The 22411-nt window shown below is 44.7% G+C and overlaps 1 long non-coding RNA gene and 1 other non-coding gene across 3 annotated transcripts in view; one reads left to right on the top strand and one right to left on the bottom strand.

The window, feature by feature from the left end:
* The window catches only part of LOC122694209, an 85276-nt gene that overhangs the window by 20378 nt on the left and 42487 nt on the right, over positions 1–22411 (top strand). The gene's annotated exons all lie outside the window — the stretch shown is intronic.
* Positions 4688–4794, bottom strand: LOC122695756. The gene has a single exon (XR_006341511.1). It is a non-coding gene; the product is annotated as a U6 spliceosomal RNA (small nuclear RNA).

The following is a 22411-nucleotide window of genomic DNA, read 5'->3' as shown; positions in this document are numbered from 1 at the left end:
CATGTGGTCGCAGAGTCAGACACGATTAAGCAACTAACGCACAAAAATAAAATAAGAATAAAAAATAATTAAAAAGACATAATAAATGCTATCAACTAAAATTATGAAATATTTCTAAACCCATGGGTTCATAAGGACATCAAAAATTTCTCACTGGCCACCTTCAGAGGGTGATAAGGAACTGTTCTGATTAACCATTGTGTATAACAAACTCCCCTAAGACTTAGTAAAGTAAACAATGATTTTGTTGTGTTTGCGTAGTCTATCCTTCAGTCCCCTTTTAACAGGGCCTGGGGGTACAGTTGCATGAAGCTTGGGATGTCATCTGCGAAAAACGAAATGGCTGGGGCTGAAATTATCTGGAGGCTACTTTGCTTGTATGTCTGGGCCTGGGTTAAACTGAATCCAAGCCTGTGCTTAGCTGGGGTCATCTCAGAGTGGCTGCATTTGGTATAAGGCAGCTCAGGGCCCCGAGAGCATGCCTTCTAAGAAACAAGGCAGAAACTGCCTGATCTTTTATGACTCAGCCATGGAAGTCACACCGTGACATTTCCATACTCTGTTGTTTCAAGTGGTCACATGTCCTCCCAGATTCAATGGGAGGGGACACAGATCCTACCTCTTAAACTTGGAAGTGCCAGAGAATTCACAAGCATGTTTTAAAACCATTCATCACAGGAACAAATTCATTTTCTCAAAAACTGATGATTAAAGCAAAGAAAACTTAGTTTTTGCTATTTGAACAGTGCCACCGAGGAAGCAAACATAATATAAAGGGGAGCCACCCTTTACAGAAATATCCAACTAATAAATGAAAAATAAATGATGAAATTAGAATATCACCAATCTGCAGATCCCAGCGAATTAATGGAGCTAGATGTTGAGTGGCAACAGCAAGTTACCCCATAAAAAGAGGGACAACCAGCCTGTGAAGAAAGAACTCACCGCCACCTGGGGTCCTGCAGAAGGGAGTGAACACCATCTGGTCCAGCCAGTGTGCAAGACGTCAGAGGCAGGGGAGATACTGCATTGTCCCATGAATCCACAGTTAGAGAAATACAGACTCTGAGGGGCTCTGTAGGCCAAACACCCCAGGTTCATTAACAGATGGATTGAAAAGGAAAGAAAGTGAGACAGCCTGGGACCTGGGACCCTTTGCTGCCGTGCTTAAACCTGGACAAAACCTCTCCTTGAGCAACGAAATACAGAGAAACTATAAGGGACTAGAAAAAGCCGCATGTGTGCAGAGGTGGGACGACAAGATACCAAAAGACGGGAACAACCAGCTGCCATGGGAACAAAAGCAGGGTATCATGCAGGCTCCCTGAACGCACTGAAGCAGTGGGCACACTCCCTAAGCCCCCTCTCCAGTCTGACCCCTGGACCCACGCCCACCCTCACACCATATCAGGTACCACCTCGACTCCCCGGGGAAGCAAGTGAGCTAGGGAACCTGTTGCTTGCTTTTATTCCCTATCTGCTGCAGCAGGCACACCAATAAAGACTGGCCTGAATTTCCTGTCCACCCTCTGATCAATTTCTATTGATTAAGGAGACCAAGAACCCTGGTCAGTAACAAAAGGAACAGAGGGGAGCCTGGAGATTAAACTCAAAAGATATAAAGTGGAAAAATAAGGAGGAAGACATAGAGGCATAGGGGCGTAGACGGAGGCACAGTGTGTCTAAGTATGAGGATTTGGTGATGAAACCATGAAGAAACAAGGAAGTGATTATAATAAAAGTCAGCATGGTGGTTACTTTCCAGGGAAGGGAGACAAATGAGGTTGGCACAGGGCCACAGAGAGGGGTCTGGGAGGTCAGTGCTTTTGGTCACATGGGGTTCACCTTATGAGATGACTCATTACAACTCTGCATTTATTTAAGGGTTTTCTGTATGTTTGATTTTACAATAAAAAATTTAAAAATAGGGAAGCAGAGGAAGAAGGAAGGAGTGATTCTGATGATGGTGGTAACACCTAACATTTATTGCACTCTTACAGATTAGATAGCGTTGTTGTTGTTTAGTTGCTAAGTTATACCTGACTCTTGTGACCCCATGGACTAGCCCATTAGGCTTCTCTGGCCATGGGATTTCCCAGGCAAGAATCCTGGAGTGGGTTGTCACTTCCTTCTCCAGGGAATCTTTCCAACCCAGAGATCCTGCATTGGCAGATGAATTCTTTACCAGTAAACCAGCAGGGAAGCCCACGGATTAGGTAAAGAATATTTAATTCTCACTATCATCACCACCATTATTCCCATTTTTCATATGGTGAAACTGAGGGTTTACAAAAGTTAAGTAACCTGAACAAGGTCTTAAGTTAGTGAGTGATAGGAGACACAAGCCAGATATTCCCACAAATAGTTACGGGAAGAGCAAGGCCGCCTCTACGCTCTGCTCTCCTCTGCTGAGTGAAAAAAAAATACAGAGGATTTACTCTTTGATACTCATTATGGAGAAAGTGTGAAAGGCACTCTTTCATTTTTGCCCAATAGCACTTTCGGGGAGTAAAGCTGTGCTAAGCATTTTGTGATAAGTGACTGGTACACAAGCCAATAATTCAATTTGAGATTTATAAAAACATATTTCTCCTCTTAGCATGGTTTTAAATATCCAGCTCTCTTTACTGAAAACAAATGTCCTATATGCCCTTGCTATTCATCCTCTTTCTAATATTTAAAAGAGAAGAAGTTTTAAATCATATGATTAAAAATTTTATATAGAAAAAGAGAATGTCATTTGTTTTTTAAAATAAAATTTTGGCTATAACCTCTTATTTATTTATTTTCCAAGTTTTAAAAATTATTTCATTATGCATAAGAGATTATAGAAATTTTCAATGTATTTTAAAAAGGGTATTGGGACTGACTTAGCTAAATCCCAGAAACCTGATGCTATAGGTTTCTTATGTGGGGCTTCCCCAGTGGCTCGGCAGTAAAGAATCTGCCTGCAATGCAGAAGCCTCGGGAGCCTCTCGTTGGGTGGCTTCTCTCGTGGCAGAGCACGGGCTCAGGAGTTGTAGCTCACAGGCTTGCGGATCCCACTGCTCCACGGCATGTGCGATCTTCCCAGAGGAATCGAACCCGCGTCTCCTGTATTGGCACGAGGACTCTTTACCACTGAGGTACCAGGGAAGCCCCAAATACCCAAACTTTTAAGACAGTATCTCAGTCAAAACAGAGAAACCAAGCTTTGGAAAGTGTATACAGGATCCACTTTCCCAAGCAGCTTAATTTTAAATCAGTGACCTGTGAAGTGAAGGTCGCTCAGTCATGTCCAGCTCTTTGCAACCACATGGACTGTAGCCTTCCAGGCTCCTCTGTCCATGAAATTCTCTAGGCAAGAACACTGGAGTGGGTAGCCTTTCCCTTCTCCAGGGGATCTTCCCAACCCAGGTCTCCTGCATTATAGGTGGATTCTTTACCAGCTGAGCTACCAGGGAAGCCCTAATTTTAAATCAGTGACCCATATTGATGCATAATGATAAAACTTTTTTTAAAGTTAAAGTGAGTATTTATTAGCAAATGAATGAAACTTGGCTGCACATTGCAATCACTGGGGACTGTAAGTGAGTGCAAATGCCCAGGTTTCTCCCCAGAGGCACTGATGTAATAATTCTAGGGTGTGGCTTGGACATCAGGTTTTTAAACATTTTTGCTTTAATTTTAAAACTTCTAGTTTTTATTTATGGAAGTGTAGCTGTTTTGTATGTCTGTGAGTCTGTTTCTGTTTTGTAAATAAGTTCATTTGTGTAATTTTTCCTTATATTCCACACATAAACAATATATGATGTTTGTCTCCTTCTGACTTACTTCACTTAGTATGATTATTCTCTAGGTCCATCCATGTTGCTGTAAGTGGAATTATTCCATCCTTTTTTATGGCTGAGTAACGTTCCTTTGTACATATGTATCACCTTGTCTTCATCCATTCTTCTGTTGGTGGATGTTCAGGTTTCTTGCATGTCTTGGCTATTGTAAATAGTGCTGCTGTGAACACTGGGGTGTGTGTATCTTTTACAATCAGAATTTTCATCTTTTCTGAGTATATGCCCAGGAATGGGATTGCAGGATCGTATGGTGGCTCTATTGTTAGTTTTTTGAGGAATGTCCGTACTGTTCTCCACAGTGACCGTATGTTCTCACCAACAGGGTGTGAGGATTCATTTTTCTCTGGACCCTCTCCAGCATTTATCATTTATAGACTCTTTGATGATGGCCATTTTGACCAGTGTGAGGTGATACCTCATTGTAGTTTTGATTTGCATTTCTTTAATAATTAGTGATGTTGAGCTTCTTTTCATGTGCCTGTTGAGGTTATAACTTGTTGTTATTGTTGTTGTTGTTTTCATTTATTTTTACTAGTTGGAGGCTAATTACTTTACAATATTGTAGTGGTTTTTGCCATACATTGACATGAATCAGCCACGGATTTACATGTGTTCCCCATCCTGATCCCCCCTCCCGCCTCCCTCTCCATCCCATCCCTCTGGGTCTTCCCAGTGCACCAGCCCTGAGCACTTGTCTCATGCATCCAACCTGGGCTGGTGATCTGTTTCACCCTTGATAGTATACTTGTTTCGATGCTGTTCTCTCAGAACATCCCACCCTCGCCTTCTCCCACAGAGTCTAAAAGTCTGTTCTGTACATCTGTGTCTCTTTTTCTGTTTTGCATATAGGGTTATCGAAAAATATGGAACGCTTCACGAATTTTTGTGTCATCCTTGCGCAGGGGCCATGCTAATCTTCTCTGTATCATTCCAATTTTAGTATATGTGCTGCCTAAGTGAGCACGAGGTTATAACTTAAAGAAAAACTATTTAAGTAAGGTGTCTTCTTGTCTCTCAAAGTCACTTTGAAAACTACAAGGCAAGATGTCTTATCTTCTAAGATAAAAGCAGACCCTTTGAATACACAGGACCTATTAAATTCTTTTGTGTCTCTACCAAGTAATTTCAGAGTAGGCCCTGTTTGCTCACCAGGCCACTGCTTCCTAAATTTGCAATTAGTGGAATGTCCAAAAGAGGGCACTTGTTCCCCAGAACTCAAAGGAGCCACTCCAAGGACAAAAGGCGAGCAGCTATAAACAAAACAGACCCAATCCATCCAGAGGACTGAGAACAAAAGGGTACGTTTTTTAAAAAAGCAAGAGAGACTCAGTATTTAATGCTGCCTCCCGTAATCTCCACAAACAGCCTAGAACTAGGTCACAACTTGTTGCAGACAGGCTGAATTCTGCAGCATAAAAAGTAAAGTAGAAAATATCTGGTTTAAGAAAATGATATTGTTTGCTTAGTATAAAAAGTTCCATGCTTGTAATACCTACTTATTCAACAGAATAGATGCACTCAGGCTTTGCTGAACCCAAAACCAATAAATTTAAACGTGAATCATGCATTTGGTGGGATAAAACTCTAGGTGCTCTGTTTGGTAAGACATTGGTCAGACACTTAGCCCTTCCCAGGCAAGCCCCGTGTTATCCCTGACTTTGTTCTGGCTTATCACCGAACACACATCCCATCCACATGAATAGCTTTTCACAAATAATTATGCTCTTAAAAACTTGGAGCAACTTTCACAGTCTGTCTTTAAGAAAACACAAAGAGAGCAAACACAAAGAGAGGAATATTTCAGAGAAAGCAACTCAAAGCAAACACACAAACGGAAGGCCAGCCCCTCGTTTACTTACAGGCCTTTAAGCTTCTAATATTGACATTAGTTTCTGAGGTCTCCTATGCATGTTCTCTTCTACAGCGAACAAGAGTGCTTGAATCTATAAAGAGGCAGATTTTGCTGCTCCAGAAAGATGGGTTATTTGTCTCCCCAAGGACAAAAGACAATTTGGAAGAGCTGACGGGCTGAGTTATTGGGAGCAATGGGCAAGTAGTCTCTGCTAGCCAAATAAGTTCCTTTGCATAAGCTATAGCGATACATTACAGAATCCAGGATAAAGACCCAGAACAAGAGACGGACAGTCGGAAGATTACAGTGTTTGAGAAGGATTCGGCTACAGCATTTTCTTAAGGTCTGTGTGAAAGAATTACCTTGAACTTCAGCATGCCTCTCCAAAAGGTATTTTTAGAAGCAATTACGTTAAAAGCTTTGAGAGCCTTGGAGCTTTATCTAAACGGCTATCTCTTAGCCTAAGGGACCTTAAGGTATTGAATTAAGTGAGTTTACTCTTAAAAACAAGAGCTTCCCTAGAGAAAGACAGCAGCCTCGCTTGCAGCACACAAGTTGGGACATATCTGGAGAAGGCCAGGTGTATCTGGGGAGGAGGCAGGGGCTGCTGCTGTTGGCGTCGTTTTCCCTCATGCGATACATTGATCAGGAGAGGGGCCTGTGCCGTCTTTTTATTTTTTAACTTTTATTTTATACTGACGTATACTTGCTTTACAAAATTGTGTTAGTCTCAGCTGTATAGCAAAGTGATTCAGTTGTACGTATATATTGAATATGTATAAATACACACACAGACATGTATACATATATGTGGTTGTTGTTTAGTCGCTCAGTTGTGTCCCACTCTTTTCAGATCCCATGGATCACCAGGCTTCTCCATCCATAGCATTTTCCAGGCAAGAATATTGGAGTGGGTTGCCATTTCCTCCTCCAGGGGAGCTTCCTGACCCAGGGATCAAATTCACGTCTCCTGCATTGCAGGCAGATTCTTACTGCTGAGCCATAAGGGAAGTCTATATATGTGTTGGCTCAGATGATAAAGAAATTGCCTGCAGTGCCGAAGACCCAGGTTTGATCCATGGGTTGGGAAGATTCCCTGGAGAAGGGAATGGCAATCCACTCCAGTGTTCTTGCCTGGAGAATCCCATGGACAGAGGAGCCTGGTGGGCTACAGTCCATGGGGTCACAAAGAGTCAGACATGACTGAATGACTAACCCTTCACAAAAAAATCTCTGTTCTTTTTCAGATTCTTTTCCCATATAGGTTACTACAGGATATTGAGTAGAACTCCCTGTGCTGTCTAGTAGGTCCTTGGTGACTATGTGCAGGCTTGGTAAAGGGCTCGCCCCCTTCTAGGAGTGTCCGCGCTGTCTTCAACTTCAGTAACTTCCTGCTCATTTGCTAGTGCAGGAGGTTTTTATCCTGGGGCCTTAAGGATGCACAGGGTCTGAGATATCTTGAAGTCATATTTGAGAGGTGTGATTACAAAAATGTGCACTGTCTATTCAGAACAGCCAAGACATAGAAATGTCCCTTGACAGATGAATGGGTAAAGGAGATGTGGTATATATAGATACAATGGAATACTACTCAGCCATGAAAAAAAACAAGATAATACCATTCACAGCAACATGAATGGACCTAGAGGTTATCATGTTAAGTGGAGTCAGAGAAAGACACATACCACGTGGCATCACTTGTAAGTGGAATCTAAAATATGACACGAATGAACCTATCTATGAAACGGAAATAGATTCACAGACACGGACAGCAGACCTGTAGTTGCCAAGGGGGAGGGGCTGGGGGCGGTGTATTGGCAGTTTGGGATTAGCAGAGGCAAACTATGTATATTGAATGGAGGAACAACAAGGTCCTATGGTATAACACAGAGAACTGTGCTCAGTAGCCTGTGATAAAGCATAATGGAGAAGAATATGAAAAAGAATATTCATGTGGGCTTTCCTGGTGGCTCAGATGGTAAAGAATCTGCCTGCATGTAGAAGCCCTGGGTTCATTTCATGGGCCAAGAAGATTCCCTGGAGGAGGGCATGGCACCCCACTCCAGTATTCTTGCCGGGAAAATCCCATGGACAGAAGAGCCTGGTGGGCTACTGTCCATGGGGTCTCAAAAGAGTGGGGCACGAGTGAATGACTAACAGCATGCATAACTGAGTCACTCTGCTGGATGGCAGAAATTAATACAGCATTGCAAATCAGTTTTACTTAAATAGAATAAGTTAAAAAAATTAAAATGCGCATTGTTTTCTTCAGAGGATCGGCTTAAACTTTTATTGAGTTCCAGAGGGATTTACAGCTTCCAAAGGGCTATGGAAATCGCCCCAGAGGGATTGTGGAGGAACTGAGGTTGGAGAAGCCACACTGCCTCGGGGACTTGACAGGCAGAGGGCCCAGGGAGCTGACAGAGCCATTTACAACGTCTAGGCAACCAAGGAACCCCAGAGGTCCTTCCTTTCAAGTTGGTGATTTTACAAATAAGGAAACTGAGTCTCAGAGTCACTCAGTAGGCCAGTACCTGGTCCCTAACTCTCCCCTGGGAGTTCCTTCCATAACAGCGCTCAGGACGATCAGGTTCTTCCAGTTCTAATCCTGGGAGTTGAGGGGAGGGGAGGCAGGAGAGAGGGGACTTCCAGCGTCATCAAGGTGGGTTCAGACTTCACAGGATTTCCATCAGCAGCGAATTGTTGGGAGTGTGGCCTCCGGAGCATGGGTATAGTCTCGACTCTGACTTTTCTATGTGACTTTAGGAAAATCATCTTCCTCCATGTGCCTCAGTTTTCGTCTCTGTCAAGTGGGAATGATAGTAGCACACACCATGTAAGGTTTTGCGGTGAGGATTAAACGAGCACATCTTATGTACACAGAACAGGGTCTGACTGTATTCAGCACTTGCTTCATCCTCATCTATTATTGATATTTTGCAAGCATTTATTGAGCATTTCTTATATTCAAAGCATTGTGCCAGACACTAAGGATAGTAATCAAGACAAAGGCCCAATTTATTTCCTTCAGCCAGGAGTGGGTTGTGGGGAAACCAGTTAATTAAAATGTATTGTGACAAGTGGTTGGCCCGATGCCCTTGGTAACGGGGAGAGACACCAACATCTAGTGTCTTACATTTCTCCTGAGACTCAGAATGCAAACCTGCACAGGCAAACCACAGTCTGTTCTGTGGCTCTGCCTACAAAAGGGCCCTGGAACGATGAGGCAATGCCATATGCCAATGCAAGCATTAGGGGCAGGGCTGACAGGCGCTCCAAGTGGCAGTTTGGGACTGGACAAAGTAGCACAGTTGGGGAGGAGGGTCACAGCTGGGGAGAACTGGGATCTTAGGACCAGACGCTGCGCAAAGCTGCCAGGGAACCCTGGGATCTGATTACACCCCGGAGTTTATGGGCCAGCAGAGCTAAGACACAGAGCGGCAGAGCTGGGCTGACTTCCTCCATGGTGACAGTGTATTCTGCGGTCTTTTTTGAAGGCATGTGGCCAGGACCCCATGCCTACCAACCCCCTGAGTTAAGTATAAAGCCCTCTGTATCAGATGGGATTCTGCAGAGAAACAGAACCAACAGGATGTGTATATACAGAAGGAGGTTCATTTTAAGAAATTGGCCGTCCTACTGTGGACACTGCGTGCCTGCTGAGTCACTCAGTCGTGTCCAACTCTTTGTGACCCCACGGACTGTAGCCCGCCAGGCTCCTCTGTCCATGGAATTCTCCAGGCAAGAATGCTGGAGAGGGTTGCCATACCCTCCTCCAGGGGATCTTCCCAACCCTGGGATCAAACGTGCGTCTCCTGCATTGGCAGGCGGGTTCTTTACTACTAGCACCACCTGGGAAGTCTGGAATTGCAGAGCAGGTCAGCAGGCTGGACGCTCCAACGGGAGCTGAAAATGCAGTCATGAGTCTGAGGCAAAATTTCTTTTTTACAATGTTACTGTTAGTCGCTCAGTCGTGCCCGACTCTTTGCGACCCCATGGACTGCAGCCCACCAGGCTCCTCTGTCCATGAGATTTTCCAGGAAAGGATACTGGAGTGGGTTGCCATTTCCTTCTCCAGGGGATCTTCCCAACCCAGGGATTGAACCCAGGTCTCCTGCACTGCAGGCAGATTCTTTACTAACTGAGCTACAAGGGAATTACTTATTTTTTTTTTTTTTGTTGTTTTGTTTTTTTTTTTGAATTACTTATTTTTAATTGGAGGACAATTGCTTTACGACTGACTGGTGGCAGAATTTCTTTGCTGCCACCTGGAGGCAGCAGTCTGTCCTTTTCAGGAGACCTCAGGTTTTGTTTTGTTTTAAGGCCTTCAACTGATTATATGAGGCCCACCCATGTTGTGGAAGATAATCTGCTTTTCACCAAGTCAACTGATTTGAATGTTAATCACATCTAAAAAAATACCTTCACAGCAACATCCAGACTGGTATTTGACCAAACAATTGGGCACCATTCGTTCCATGGCCTAGCCAAGTTGACACAAAATGAACCATCACATCTGACTCCAACACTCACCAAATGCCCTAAGCCCACATGAAAACAGAGGAAAAGAGAGCTTTTGGTTTAAAACCTTAACAAATCTGAACATTTTCTTGCAACTCTTCACCTCCTCTGCAAAGGTGCCCCCGGGTCCCATGCCATGGTCATGTCCACGTCCTCTGCGGAACCAGCGTCCATTGCCCGCCCTGTGACCCTGTCAGTTCTGGGTTGTAACCATGTTTAGTCTCCTGACTTTGTATTTCATCCTTGGTTCCTCAGGGCTTAGCTTTCATTGCACCTACTGCACACAGCAAGTGCCCAACAAATGTTTGTTCAGTGAGGAAATTTCTGCTTCTGGAACTCCGCCAGAGCCTCTGAGACCAAAGAAAAGAGGAATTCAGGTTCCCTGACAAACCCTTGATGCCCAGAGAGCCCAGCATCTAAGACGGCAGGAGCCTGTGTATTCGTGTTAAACATTGAATTTACACAAGCCCACGTCATGCCACGGCAATGAGCATGACTCTTCTATACAATGTGCTAACAGAACTGTACACTTGCCTTATTCACCATCAGATAGCAGCAATGAGTCACTTCCTTGGGAGTGGGAGTTCAAACTAAGTATCTTGACGTGGAAGGTTCCAGTTCTCTGGGCTTGGCTGTCGTCCATTCTTTCCTTTACCCTAAAAGCATTTATTGGATGCTGACTGCGCCAGGAGCATAATCGCAGTCCTCAAGGAATGTATGGCCTAGGGCTCGAGACTTCCCTTACATCTTCATACAGAAATGCCAGATTCACTTGATATTTGGCCATAAGGAAATGCAGTGAATCTTGGGTCAAAATGTCATGTTTTTTTAATGACTTCATCTTTAAACTTGACACAAAGTCAAAGCTTGGTGAGGCAGGGGCCCCTTCAGGTTTGTGCTATTTCTTCTTTAGTAGAATGTGAGGTGGGCTTCCCAGGAGGCATAGTGGTAGAGAAGCTGCCTAGCAATGCAGGAGACACAAGAGATGCAGGTTTGATCCCTGGGTCAGGAAGAACCATGGAGAAGGAACTGGCAGCCCACTCCAGTATTCTTGTTGGAAAGCTCCATGGACAGAGGAGCCTGATGGGCTATAGTCCTTGGGGTCGCAAAGAGTTGGAGACGACCAAATGTGCATACACACACACTCACATAGACTGTGAGATGTAATAGTGCCCATATCAGGCTGTAAATTCTAACACTTTAACCACTGCAAACTTGGAAAAACCAAGTCAGAGAAGAAAACTCCCTGCCCTTCTCCTTTCTCTCACCCATGTTTCCAAATTAAACTTGGAAAACCAAGGGGAAATAGAGAAAAATTTCCTTCGTAATTATCATAAGATTAGCATACAGTGGAATTTTAGATTACAGATCTTTTTAGAAAATATCCTTTTTAGAAAAGGATATTTGTCCAGAGTGATGCTTTATAAAACTCAATATGTCTCAAAGTACAAAATACCCTTCAGCTGTACCTTGTGTTACTGAGCCCATCTGTACAACGTCACCTCCGAGACCTCCCCTTTTTGCTGGCTGTGTGCTGACAGAACATGGGAGGTGAGTGCTTCTTGGCATTAGCCATTCCACATGGTGGCCTGAGGACATTTCCTAGAAGTTTCCATCTCCACTCTATTCTTATTCCCACATCTGGCTCAGGAGGATGCAGCTCATGTAGTCCATAGTATGAACCACAAAGGAAAGAAACTTGATTTGAGACAGAGATTTTCCAAATAAAGTACAATATTTAAAATACCCACTATTTCAAGTCTAAAGACTTACATTTTAGCTATAGGAATTAGATTGATATGGAATTTTAAGTCAACAGAATCTGGAGAGCAGTTTTGAGAGCATGGCAGACCGAGATGAAATGCCCTCTCCCCAGTAGTGTGCTGGAAAATGTGGAACAACCAGCTCTTCCAAAAATACTGTATGTATGTATAAGCTTATTACACATTTTCTTGACTTAAAGGCTGTATGCCTGGGTGCGAAGTCCCTTCAGTCGTGTCCAACTCTTTGCAACCCTATGGGCTGTAACCCGCCAGGCTCCTCTGTCCATGGGATTCTCCAGGTGACAATACTGGAGTGGGTTGCCGTGCCCTCCTCTGGGGGGTCTTCCCAAATCAGGACAGAACCTGAGTCTCTTATGTCTCCTGCATTGGCAGGTGGGTTCTTTACCATTAGCATCACCAGGGAAACCCCTTCAAGGACATATACAGGATATAATTTACAAATAACAGTTAAATATATAATGCTCTTTGTGGTAGATTTCATATCACCTCCTGACTCTCCCAGAACATGCTTGTTGAGTTTTGCAATCCAATTTTACCTTCAGCCAATCTCTGTTTGCCGTCCAACCATGATTTGACAAATGGGGTTGCATTTTAATCTGCTAACTCATTTCCTGATAGATTTATTGTTATAACATTTGGTATGTGACTCACTGTTGAACTATTTCTCTTGCTTATGCAGATTATGTTGATCAAAGTGAAACCTCTTTTAGCCTCAGCACTAGATTTGACATATTTTTAAGTTTAATCTGATTTATTAACATTTTCTCATCACCTTCTTGGTTCTAGGGTTTCCCTGGTAGCTCGGATAGTAGAGAATCTTCCTTAATGCAGGAGACCTGGCTTCCATCCCTAAGTCAGGAAGATCCCCTGGAGAAGGGAATGGCAACCCACTCTAGTATTCTTGCTTGGAGAATTCCATGGACAGACTGTGTGATCACAAAGAGTTGGACATGACTGAGCGACTAACACTCTTAGCTCTAGACCAGGGATTGACAGACTATGGCCAGTGGGCCAAATCTGGCTTGAAGCCAGTTTTGCAAATAAAGTTTTATTGGAAAGCAGCCACACACATTTGTTTCCATGGTAGCTGTGGCTGCTTTGCACTGCAAGAGCAGAGGTGAATAGTTGCAACAGAGACCATGTGGACCACAGAGCTGAAAATATTTACTCTCTGGCCCTTTACGGAACAAGTCTGTCAACCTTTGAACTAGATGATTAATAAAGGATAAGTCAAGCCCTGCTTTGTGGTATTCGCAGGTTTCTATGATGTAATAAGTACTCCCACTGCAGCAAGTTTCAAGCCATCACTGTGAGGTCACTGAATGCAGAATTGGGAAGAACAGCTAAGATGTTCATCACACAGAACTCTGACACAGATGCAGTAGATGAAAATGACAGCAAGAGCGTAGAGAACAGTGAAAGTGTAGTCCAATCATTTGCAAGTGACAAGTTTGAGTTTTTATCACCTATGTTTTATTATTATGTATTTAATTGTGGGTTTCTATGGCAACCCACTCCAGTACTCTTGCCTGGAAAATCCCATGGATGGAGGAGTGTCGTAGGCTACAGTCCATGGGATCGAAAAGAGTTGGACATGACTGAGCGACTTCACTTTCACTTTTCACTTTCTATAATTTAGTTTTTAATAATGGCTGTGTTTAGCAACTGGCTCATACAATTCCTAAAAATTTAGTCGTTGGTTCTTATGAACTGATACAGGCCAACACCGGTACACCTCTGTCACCCCCTAAAACTAGAACTCATGGAAATGCTAGTTAAACTCTACTGTGGGCAGGAATCCCTTAGAAGAAATGGAGTAGCCATCATAGTCAATTAGAGAGTCTGAAATGCAGTCAGTCAGTCAATTCAGTCGCTCAGTTGTGTCCAACTCTTTTCGACCCCATGAGTTGCAGCACACCAGGCCTCCCTGTCCATCACCAACTCCCGGAGTCTACTCAAACTCACGTCCATCAAGTTGGTGATGCCATCCAGCCATCTCATCCTCTGTCGTCCCCTTCTCCTCTTGCCCCTAATCCCTCCCAGCATCAGGGTCTTTTCCAATGAGTAACTCATCACATGAGGTGGCCAAAGTACGGGAGTTTCAGCTTCAGCATCAGTCCTTCCAATGAACACCCAGGACTGATCTCCTCTAGGATGGACTGGTTGGATCTCCTTGCAGTCCAAGGGACTCTCAAGAGTCTTCTCCAACACCACAGTTCAAAAGCGTCAATTTTTCAGCACTGGATGCAATCTCAAAAATGACAGAATGATCTCTGTTTGTTTCCAAGGCAAATCATTCAATATTACGGTAATCCAAGTCTATGCCCCAACCAGTAATGCTGAAGAAGCTGAAGTTGAACGGTTCTATGAAGACCTACAAGACTTTCTAGAACTAACACCCAAAAAAGATGTCCTTTTCATTATAGGGGACTGGAATGCAAATTTGGCCTTGGAGTACAGAATGAAGCAGGGCAAAGGTTAATAGAGTTTTGCCAAGAGAACATATCAACTATAACAGGTACTATAAACAAGAAGGGAACTTGGCGCTGGAGCTGGATCGGTGAGTGAGCTAGAGATAGGAGAGTGGGCCAAAGGGCCAGGGGATGTCAAACCCTCAGGGTTGGAGGGCTTGATACTCAAACAGGGATAAGAGCCATGTGTGGGTATGCACAAGATTACTGGGACCCGGCATTAAATGGGGGCCCTGGAGGGCAGCCTCTGTCTAGAAACTAGAACAACCCAGTATCCCTGGTAATGGCAAAGAACCGTATGTGCCTGGGCAGATTGTTTTTAACTTTGATTTTATTGGAGTACATTGATTTACAATGTTGTGTCAGTTTCAGGTGTATAGCAAAACGTTCCAGTATATACATACACACGTTCATTCTTTTTCAGGTTCTTTTCTCATACAGGTTGTCATGGGGCTTCCTTGGTGGCTCAGTGGTAAAGAATCCTCCTGCAATGTGGGAGACTTGCAGTAGACTTGGGTCTGATCCCTGGGGCAGGAAGATCCCCTGGAGAAGGAAATGGCAACCCACTCCAGTATCCTTGCCTGGGAAATCCCATGGACAGAGGAGCCTGGCCGACTGCAGTCTATGGGGTCACAAAAGAGTTGGACATGACTAAAGAACAACAACATAAGTTATCACAGAATACTGAGGAGAGGTCCCTGTTCTGTAAGTTGACCCTTATTGGTTGTCTATCTTATATTCAGTAGTGTGTGTATGTATGTTCATCCCAAGTTTCCCCTTTGGTAACCTTAAGCTTGGTTTTGATATCTGTAAGTCTATTTCCATTTTGTAAATAAGTTCATTTGTATCATTTTTTTAGGTTAGATTCCAATATGAATGATATCATATGATATTTGTCTTTCCCTGTCTAACTTCATTTAGTATGATAATCTCTAGGTCCATCCATGTTTCTAGAAATGGCATTTATTTCATTCTTTTTATGGCTGAGTAATATTCCATTGTATACATGCACCCCCATCTTCTTTGTCCATTCATCTGTTGATGGACACTAAGGTTGCTTCCATGTCTTGACTATTGTAAGTAGTGCTGTAATGAACATAAGGGTGCTTACATCTTTTTGGATTATGTTTTTCTCCAGATATAAAGGGAGATTTTTTTTAAAGTCTCTTATGAGAAATCAAAATCCCAAGCTTGTGTCCAGTGTAGATGTGAACTCAGTTTCACACTATCTGCAGGATGAGGGGATTTTAAGTTAAAAATTACTATAAAAATCGTTCCTCGACCAGTAGGATGCTAGGGCCCAGACAGAGGCTCACATTTTCTTCTGACAAACAGATTTCAAGTTCTAAGTCACAGATTGGGAAAATGCACGTAACCAATGAAGCTTGAATCCAGAAAAACAAAGAATCCTACAATTCAGTTAGAAATAGACAAGCAATTCAATAGAAAAATGAGCAAAGGGTATGGAATTAACAATTAGCAGAAGAGGAAGTATTTCTGGTCATTAAAAAATGGGGGAGAAGCTCTACCTCATTGGTAATGGAAAAAAAACATAAATTAACATAACGAGGCCCTAGCATTTCATACCCTATTGAATTCTCAAAAATGTTAAAGATGTTAAAACCAAATATTGGCAGGGATGTGGGGAGATCAGAAACCTCAGCCTGCACTGGTGGAAGTGTAAAAGACACCACTTCAGGCATGAGCAACTTGTTCTCATTGAAACAGCAGGAAAGGAAAATGGAAAACATCAATCCATGGGGGTTGCTGGGTAAATTGTGGCCATATGCATACACTGGAATGCTATCTATCTGATACAATGAACAAAACAGACATATTAATGTAGATATATTTGGAAATACTCATGTGAAACAAAAAAAAGGTTCAAGAGGCTTTTGTACCTAAAAAGGAACAGATGGGACTTTCCCAGAATTCCAGCGGTTAAAACTTCGAGCTTCCACTACATAGGGCTCAGATTCAATCTTTGGTCAGGGAAATAAAATTCCACATGCCACATGGCATGGCCAAAATAATTTAAATAAAGCTTGGAAAGAAAAAAGGACTAGAAACACCAAATAGTGTGGTATATAAATAAATACTCTAAACAACAAAATATATATATCAAAATCATAAAACCATAGGTGAAGGACAGATACAAATTTCAGAGTCATAACTTCTGGGGAGGAAGGAAGGAAAGGAGATAAATGGGAGGTAGTGAGGACTCCAGTTGTATTTATCAAAATTTCTTTCCTTCCAAAAATGTGTGAAGGAAATATTGCAAAACGTTAAAATGTGTGCAGTACTAATGTTGGGCATGTAGGTATCTGTTAAATTATTTTCTGTGACTTTTGTGTGTGTGTGTCTGAAAACTTTTTTGAACAGTGTCTAGGAAGCATTCATAGCTAAATCCATCCACTTGTTAAATTGTAAGAAATTGGAATAGAAGACTCTCTGTCTCCATCTATCTGGCTCCCTTATTTTAGAAGACAGAAAAAACAGTGAGGCTAATGCAGTTTTGAAATGAAGAATTGTCTGAATATGTCCTGGCACAGATTTTCCCCATTATAGCTGAGGACCAGATACTTGTGAAATAAATGGGAAATGCCCTCAGCGAGGGCTCCTTCGTTGTGCATCGTTTTATCATCAGTTAACCTGGAGGTGTATGGGCCTGGGCCTGAGACTTCCTGTCCTGTCCCACTGCTAGTCCAGGCGTGGCTTTCACAGTAGAGCGCACAGCTGTCGTCTGCGAACTTACTAAAAATGCAGTTTCCTTGGCTCTGCTGCCAAAGACACTCGTGGGGTGGTTGGTGGGGGGTGGGGTGGGCATAGGGATGGGTTATTTCTACCGGCCATGACGTTGCTGGGGCCGTGGCCTACAGGACAACAGCTTCAGCCTTTTGGCCACATTTGCTAAGTACCTGCCTGCCTCTTCTTTGGAAAAAAACGGAATAAAAGGAGGCCTGGCTTACTGCTGGTGAACATGAGACCTTAGAAACCAGGGCAAGGCTCATCATCCAGCCTCGTGGAAAAAAAAGTACTGAACAGTCGCCAAAATGAAAGTAGATTATATACCCAGTTAGAAATGGAAGCGGCAAGTTTCCACTGTAAGTGCCAGAGCGGCGGTCGTGTGGTAAGATAATGCTTGAAAGACAGGAGTCTGGTCCCCGCCCCCTCTTCTTGACGGCCGGAGGGAGAAGACAGGAAGAAGCTGGCTGAGAAAGTTCCTGCTGATTTATCCACAGCGGGGTACTGCCTTCTCATCCCTTATTCAGGTTTGCAAAGTGCTCTCAGCCTCTCTGATAAAAAAGGGACAAAATATTGGCAACCTATTCATTGTTATTACACTGTAGGAGAGGCCCAGCATGAGCATGAAGATGGCCACTGACACCCCAAAGGCAGAACTTGCCAGCAGGATGGACAGACAGACAGAGAGAAGGACAGATGGGTGGCCAGAACTCCAAAATGACATAAACTAAGCCTTACGTGACACATCCTCCACCCTCCGAGTCACGCTTCCTCTCCAAAGACTCAGACAGGGTCTGTAACCAGACGCTGTGGCCGGTGGCATCGGGCACCTTGGAGGTGTTGAGTTTTGGGGGAGGCTGTTGAGATGACCCATATGGGAAACCCAGCAACTGGGAAGCCAGGGCACGGGCAGCAACCCACGCTGGGCCAGGCAGATCCATCTACCCGGGGCTTGGACACTTGAGTTAGTGAAGCAAAGTGTCAGGGGTGAGCGGCCTGGTTTTCAGGCAATGACCGTGATGGCAGCAGCGCTGTGATGTGTCCAGAGGGTGGTTGGGCAGAATGGCCACAGCCAGGACCTAGGGCATGATGCTGACTGAGTTCTGCTGTGGGCCGCCCGTGTTCCCATAGTTTCCATTCCTCTCTGTGCCTCTCCATAGGCTACCCAGGCTCCTCTCAGTTCTTTTTTTTTTTTTCCTACTTGAGTCAGCCGATTTGGTGTCCATCGTTCACCTCTAAGAACCCTAGTGAATTCAACCAGTGCTTCAGAGACAGGAAGAGTTCCAGGTAAAGAAAAAGTGAAAAAAGGGAAAGTGTTAGTCACCAGTTGTGTCTGACTCTTTATGACCCCATGGATTGTAGTCCACCAGGCTCCACTCTCCGTGGAATTCTCTAGGCAAGAACACTGGAGTGGGTAACCCAGACAAGGAATTCAGGTCTCCTGCATTGCAGGCAGATTCTTCACCATCTGGCCACCAGGGGAGCCCCCAGGTAAAGGAAACTACCTATTTAAAAAACAATCCCCATAACTCACCCCAGAGATGAGAAAGTCAGGAGCTTCAAAGCCTCATTTGTTATTCGTGATGAATACAAGCCAAAGATCTCTACACATTTCAGAAGTGCTGTAAAGACTGACTCAGTATGTCCTGTTCTCGGATCTTCGCTCCAGAAATGTTCCCACAAGGATGATGCTAGTTGTTGGGCCTGAGCTACAGTAGCATGATGGTGGCACCATTATCAGGAGCCTGATGGAGGAGATAGGTTGTATAGAGGGGTGGGAATCGAGGATATCATTTAGGAAATGTCAAGTTTGAGATGCCCCTGAAGTATCTGAAGGAAGTACTAAACTGGTACTTGGATGAACGCAAGGGTCTGGACGTTAGGTGTATTCAAATGAAGGAATAAATTTGGATGTTATCAGTAAATGGATGGGGTTTCAAGCCATGGATGAAAATATCTAGAAAAAGGAACACATAGACACGAATGAGAAGGTATATGTAGAGATCAAGGGAGAGAGTGACGGGAGAAGGAGACTGATAAGAAGTGTCTGGTGGGATAGGAGCAAGCACTGAAGGCTACTGGATCAGGCCAGCCAGAGACGGGGGGCTTCCCAAGTGGTGCGAGTGGTAAAGAACCCACCTGCCAATGCAGGAGACCTAAGAGACGCAGGTTTGGTCCCTGGGTAAAGATCACTTGGAGAAGGGGATGGCAACCCACTCCAGTATTCTTGCCTGGAGAATCCCATGGACAGAGGAGCCTGGTGTCCATAGGGTCGCAAAGAGTTGGACACGACTGAAGCGACTTAGCACACAACAGGAGATGAGAGTGGCTCAAGGAAAGGAAGCAGGCAGCTGTGTTTGTCCCTCCCAGGACTGGTTATATTAGATGAAGCTGGACTTGACGACATGGGAATCACTGATGAACTCGATGAGAGGCGTTTCGAGGGAGTAATGGGGCCAGAATCCAGGCTGAAGAGGATTGAAGACCTATCTGCTCAAGGGTCGGTGATGAAGTAGAGGTAACAGTATGTTGTAGACATTGGTGGAGAAGGTTTGCTATGAAGGGGAACAGAGAAAGGGGGCAAAGCTGAGGGCTTGTGGAGTCAAGGAGAGTCCACATCTACATGTTAGTGAGAAGGAGATAGTAGAGAAGAGATTGATGATACAAGAGAAAGAGAGAATGCAGGAAGGACGACCCCGTTCATCCAGCAAGCATTCGGCGTTGATGCGTGTTGGGCTCTGTTCCGGGCTCAGGTCACAGACTCTGAACTCTGTGAGTTTCCACTCTGAGGTGAGTTCAGGCGAAGGGGTGGCCTTTGACAGGTGGGAGACAGGTGTCGTTGTGGGTACACTTGCAGAGTTGGGGATGGGAGGAGAACTGGGCCCTATCTGACAGCTAAGGATGAAGCAGGTCATGAGCTGACATTGAAGGTGGGCAGGAGGTCATATGGGAGCCTTGGAGAGAGAAAAGTGTGCTCCCAGCTCCTGGGGAAAGTGGACTCTATGAAAACCGACAGGGCAGCCAAGTCATGCCCATGCGAGGTGTGGGGTCATGAGTTTACAGTGAAAACAGCCAGCTTGGTGGATTGTGTGATTGTTTTTCCTGCCAGGGTCAGTTGCTCAAGAACAGGCAGGTTGTTGTTTAGTTGCTCAGTCAAGCCTGACTCTTTGTGACCCCACTGACTGCAGCACGCTAGGCCTTCCTGTCCTTCACCATCTCGTGGAGTTCGCTCAAACTCCTGTCCATTGAGTTGGTGATGCCATCCAACTATCTCATCCTCTGTCGTCCCTTTCTCCTCCTGTTCTCAATCTTTCCCAGCATCAGGGTCTTTTCCAGTGAAAAGGTAGGCAGGTGGAAGGTCAACATTTAAATCAGTCAGGGTTGGGCTTTTGTCACAAGAGAATGGCTTAGAAAAGAGATGAGCATCGCCTTAGAAAAGAGGCGATGGAAGCACAGGTGGAGCCGTGTGAAGAGACGCACACATGATTACAGCCGCAGAACACGGGAGCTGCCGGAGCCTGGAAGGGGAAGGAAGGTCCTCCCTAGAGCCTTGGGGAGACTGTGGCCCTGTCTGTACCTTGACCGGGGACTCTGGCTTCTGGAACTGTGAAAGGATCAGTTTGTGTTTAACTCGTTACAGCAGCCCTGGGAAACTAGCAGAGGACTTAGTCACTATGGTGCTGGTTGGCTCCTCAGCGTGGTTGTAAAAGTCACTGAGGATGAAGACAGGGTGAAAGCTGACGGGCAGTTACTGAGTCAGAGCTAGAATTACTCATGAAGAGGGGGGTGTCAGAGGTCAGTAAAGACAGAAAGGAGAGGCGGCCGTGATGCCCCAGTGTTGTAGCTGTTTAGTCGCTCAGTCGTGTCCAACTCTTTGTGATCCCAGGGACTGTAGCCCACCAGGCTCCTCTGTCCACGAAATCCTCCAGGCAAGAGTACTGGAGTGGGTAGCCAGTCCCTTCTTCAGGGGATCTTCCTGACTCATGGATCTAACCTGTGTCTCCTGCATTGGCAGCGAATTTTTTTACTGTAGGGCCATCAGGGAAGCAACTGCATGACACACCTTGAAATAAATTGTGGTTTTTTTAAAAAAGAGAGAGAGAGAAATAACTTGGAAATGACAGTGGGGGATGGCTCCCAGGGAAGCAGTGTCCTAGGGGACAGTCTGGTTTCAGTCAACACAGAGATGGCAGGAACACTGAGAGGAAGGTCTTGGAGGTGTGGAATCTGCCACTCACAGCGAAGCTGGGATGTGGTGAGAGGGGCAATCGGTCCATTGAGGGGGCCAGAGAGAGAGGAAGAGGGACAAGTCAGGGACTGCTGCCCAGAGGCCTGGACTCCTCCCGGAACCGGATGTGAGGCCTGAGAGGGTGCTGGCCTGTGGGTCAGGACCTTGCTCGGGGCCCTCTCGAGCATGGAGCTGGCTCCTCGGCGTCTCAGTCCTGTCTCAAGGGCAGAGCTGAAGTGTTGGGCTTGTTTGTCTATATCAATCCAGATTATGTGTCGAGGTTTATATCGATATATATCTGACAGTGAGAGGTCTGTTAAATAAATGATGGTATGTTCATACAATGGAAAGTTCTGTGGCCATTACAATGGGGTTGAAGAAAATAGAAGACAGTACGTAGTTAAGTGCAAAAATTGGGTTACAAAACAAATAGTATGACCCCAGTTTGGCAAACAAACAAACAAACAAGCAAACAAAAGTTTATCTCCAAGCGTATGTAGGTCTGGAAGGAGGCTCTACACGGAAACAGTAACAACAGTCTTCTGTGGATAGGAGTGTGAGAGTCTTAGCTCTCTTCCTACTTTGTCTTCCAAAACTGACAATGAATGTTTATCACTTTTGGGATCCGGGGGAGAAAAGAACAAACATTTGTCCTAATAGCATGTTCAAAAATTGTTTTTCCCTCTTTCTCTGTCTGAGAGGAGTATTTTAGAAATTTTTCCAAAAAAAAAGAAAGAAAGAAATGTTCCTGGTTCGTTTGGCTTGCAGTAAATGTGAGACCTCTGGTCGCAGCCACCCCCTCCCGCCTCGGGCCTTTCCACCGAGCCCGCTTCCCTTCCAAACCAATCAGGTGCTCCTTGAACTTGACCCTGAGCCAGCCCTCCAGCCCTGGATCAACGGGCCTGGAGTTGGGATGGCCACACTGTTCTGGATCTGTGGGCCTTTTCGACGGTGCTCCAGGTGAGTGACCTCTCGGACAC

This window comes from Cervus elaphus, chromosome 5 (genome assembly GCF_910594005.1).
Source record: "Cervus elaphus chromosome 5, mCerEla1.1, whole genome shotgun sequence".
NCBI classification, from domain to species: domain Eukaryota; kingdom Metazoa; phylum Chordata; class Mammalia; order Artiodactyla; family Cervidae; genus Cervus; species Cervus elaphus.
This window is presented reverse-complemented; position numbering and strand designations above follow the sequence as displayed.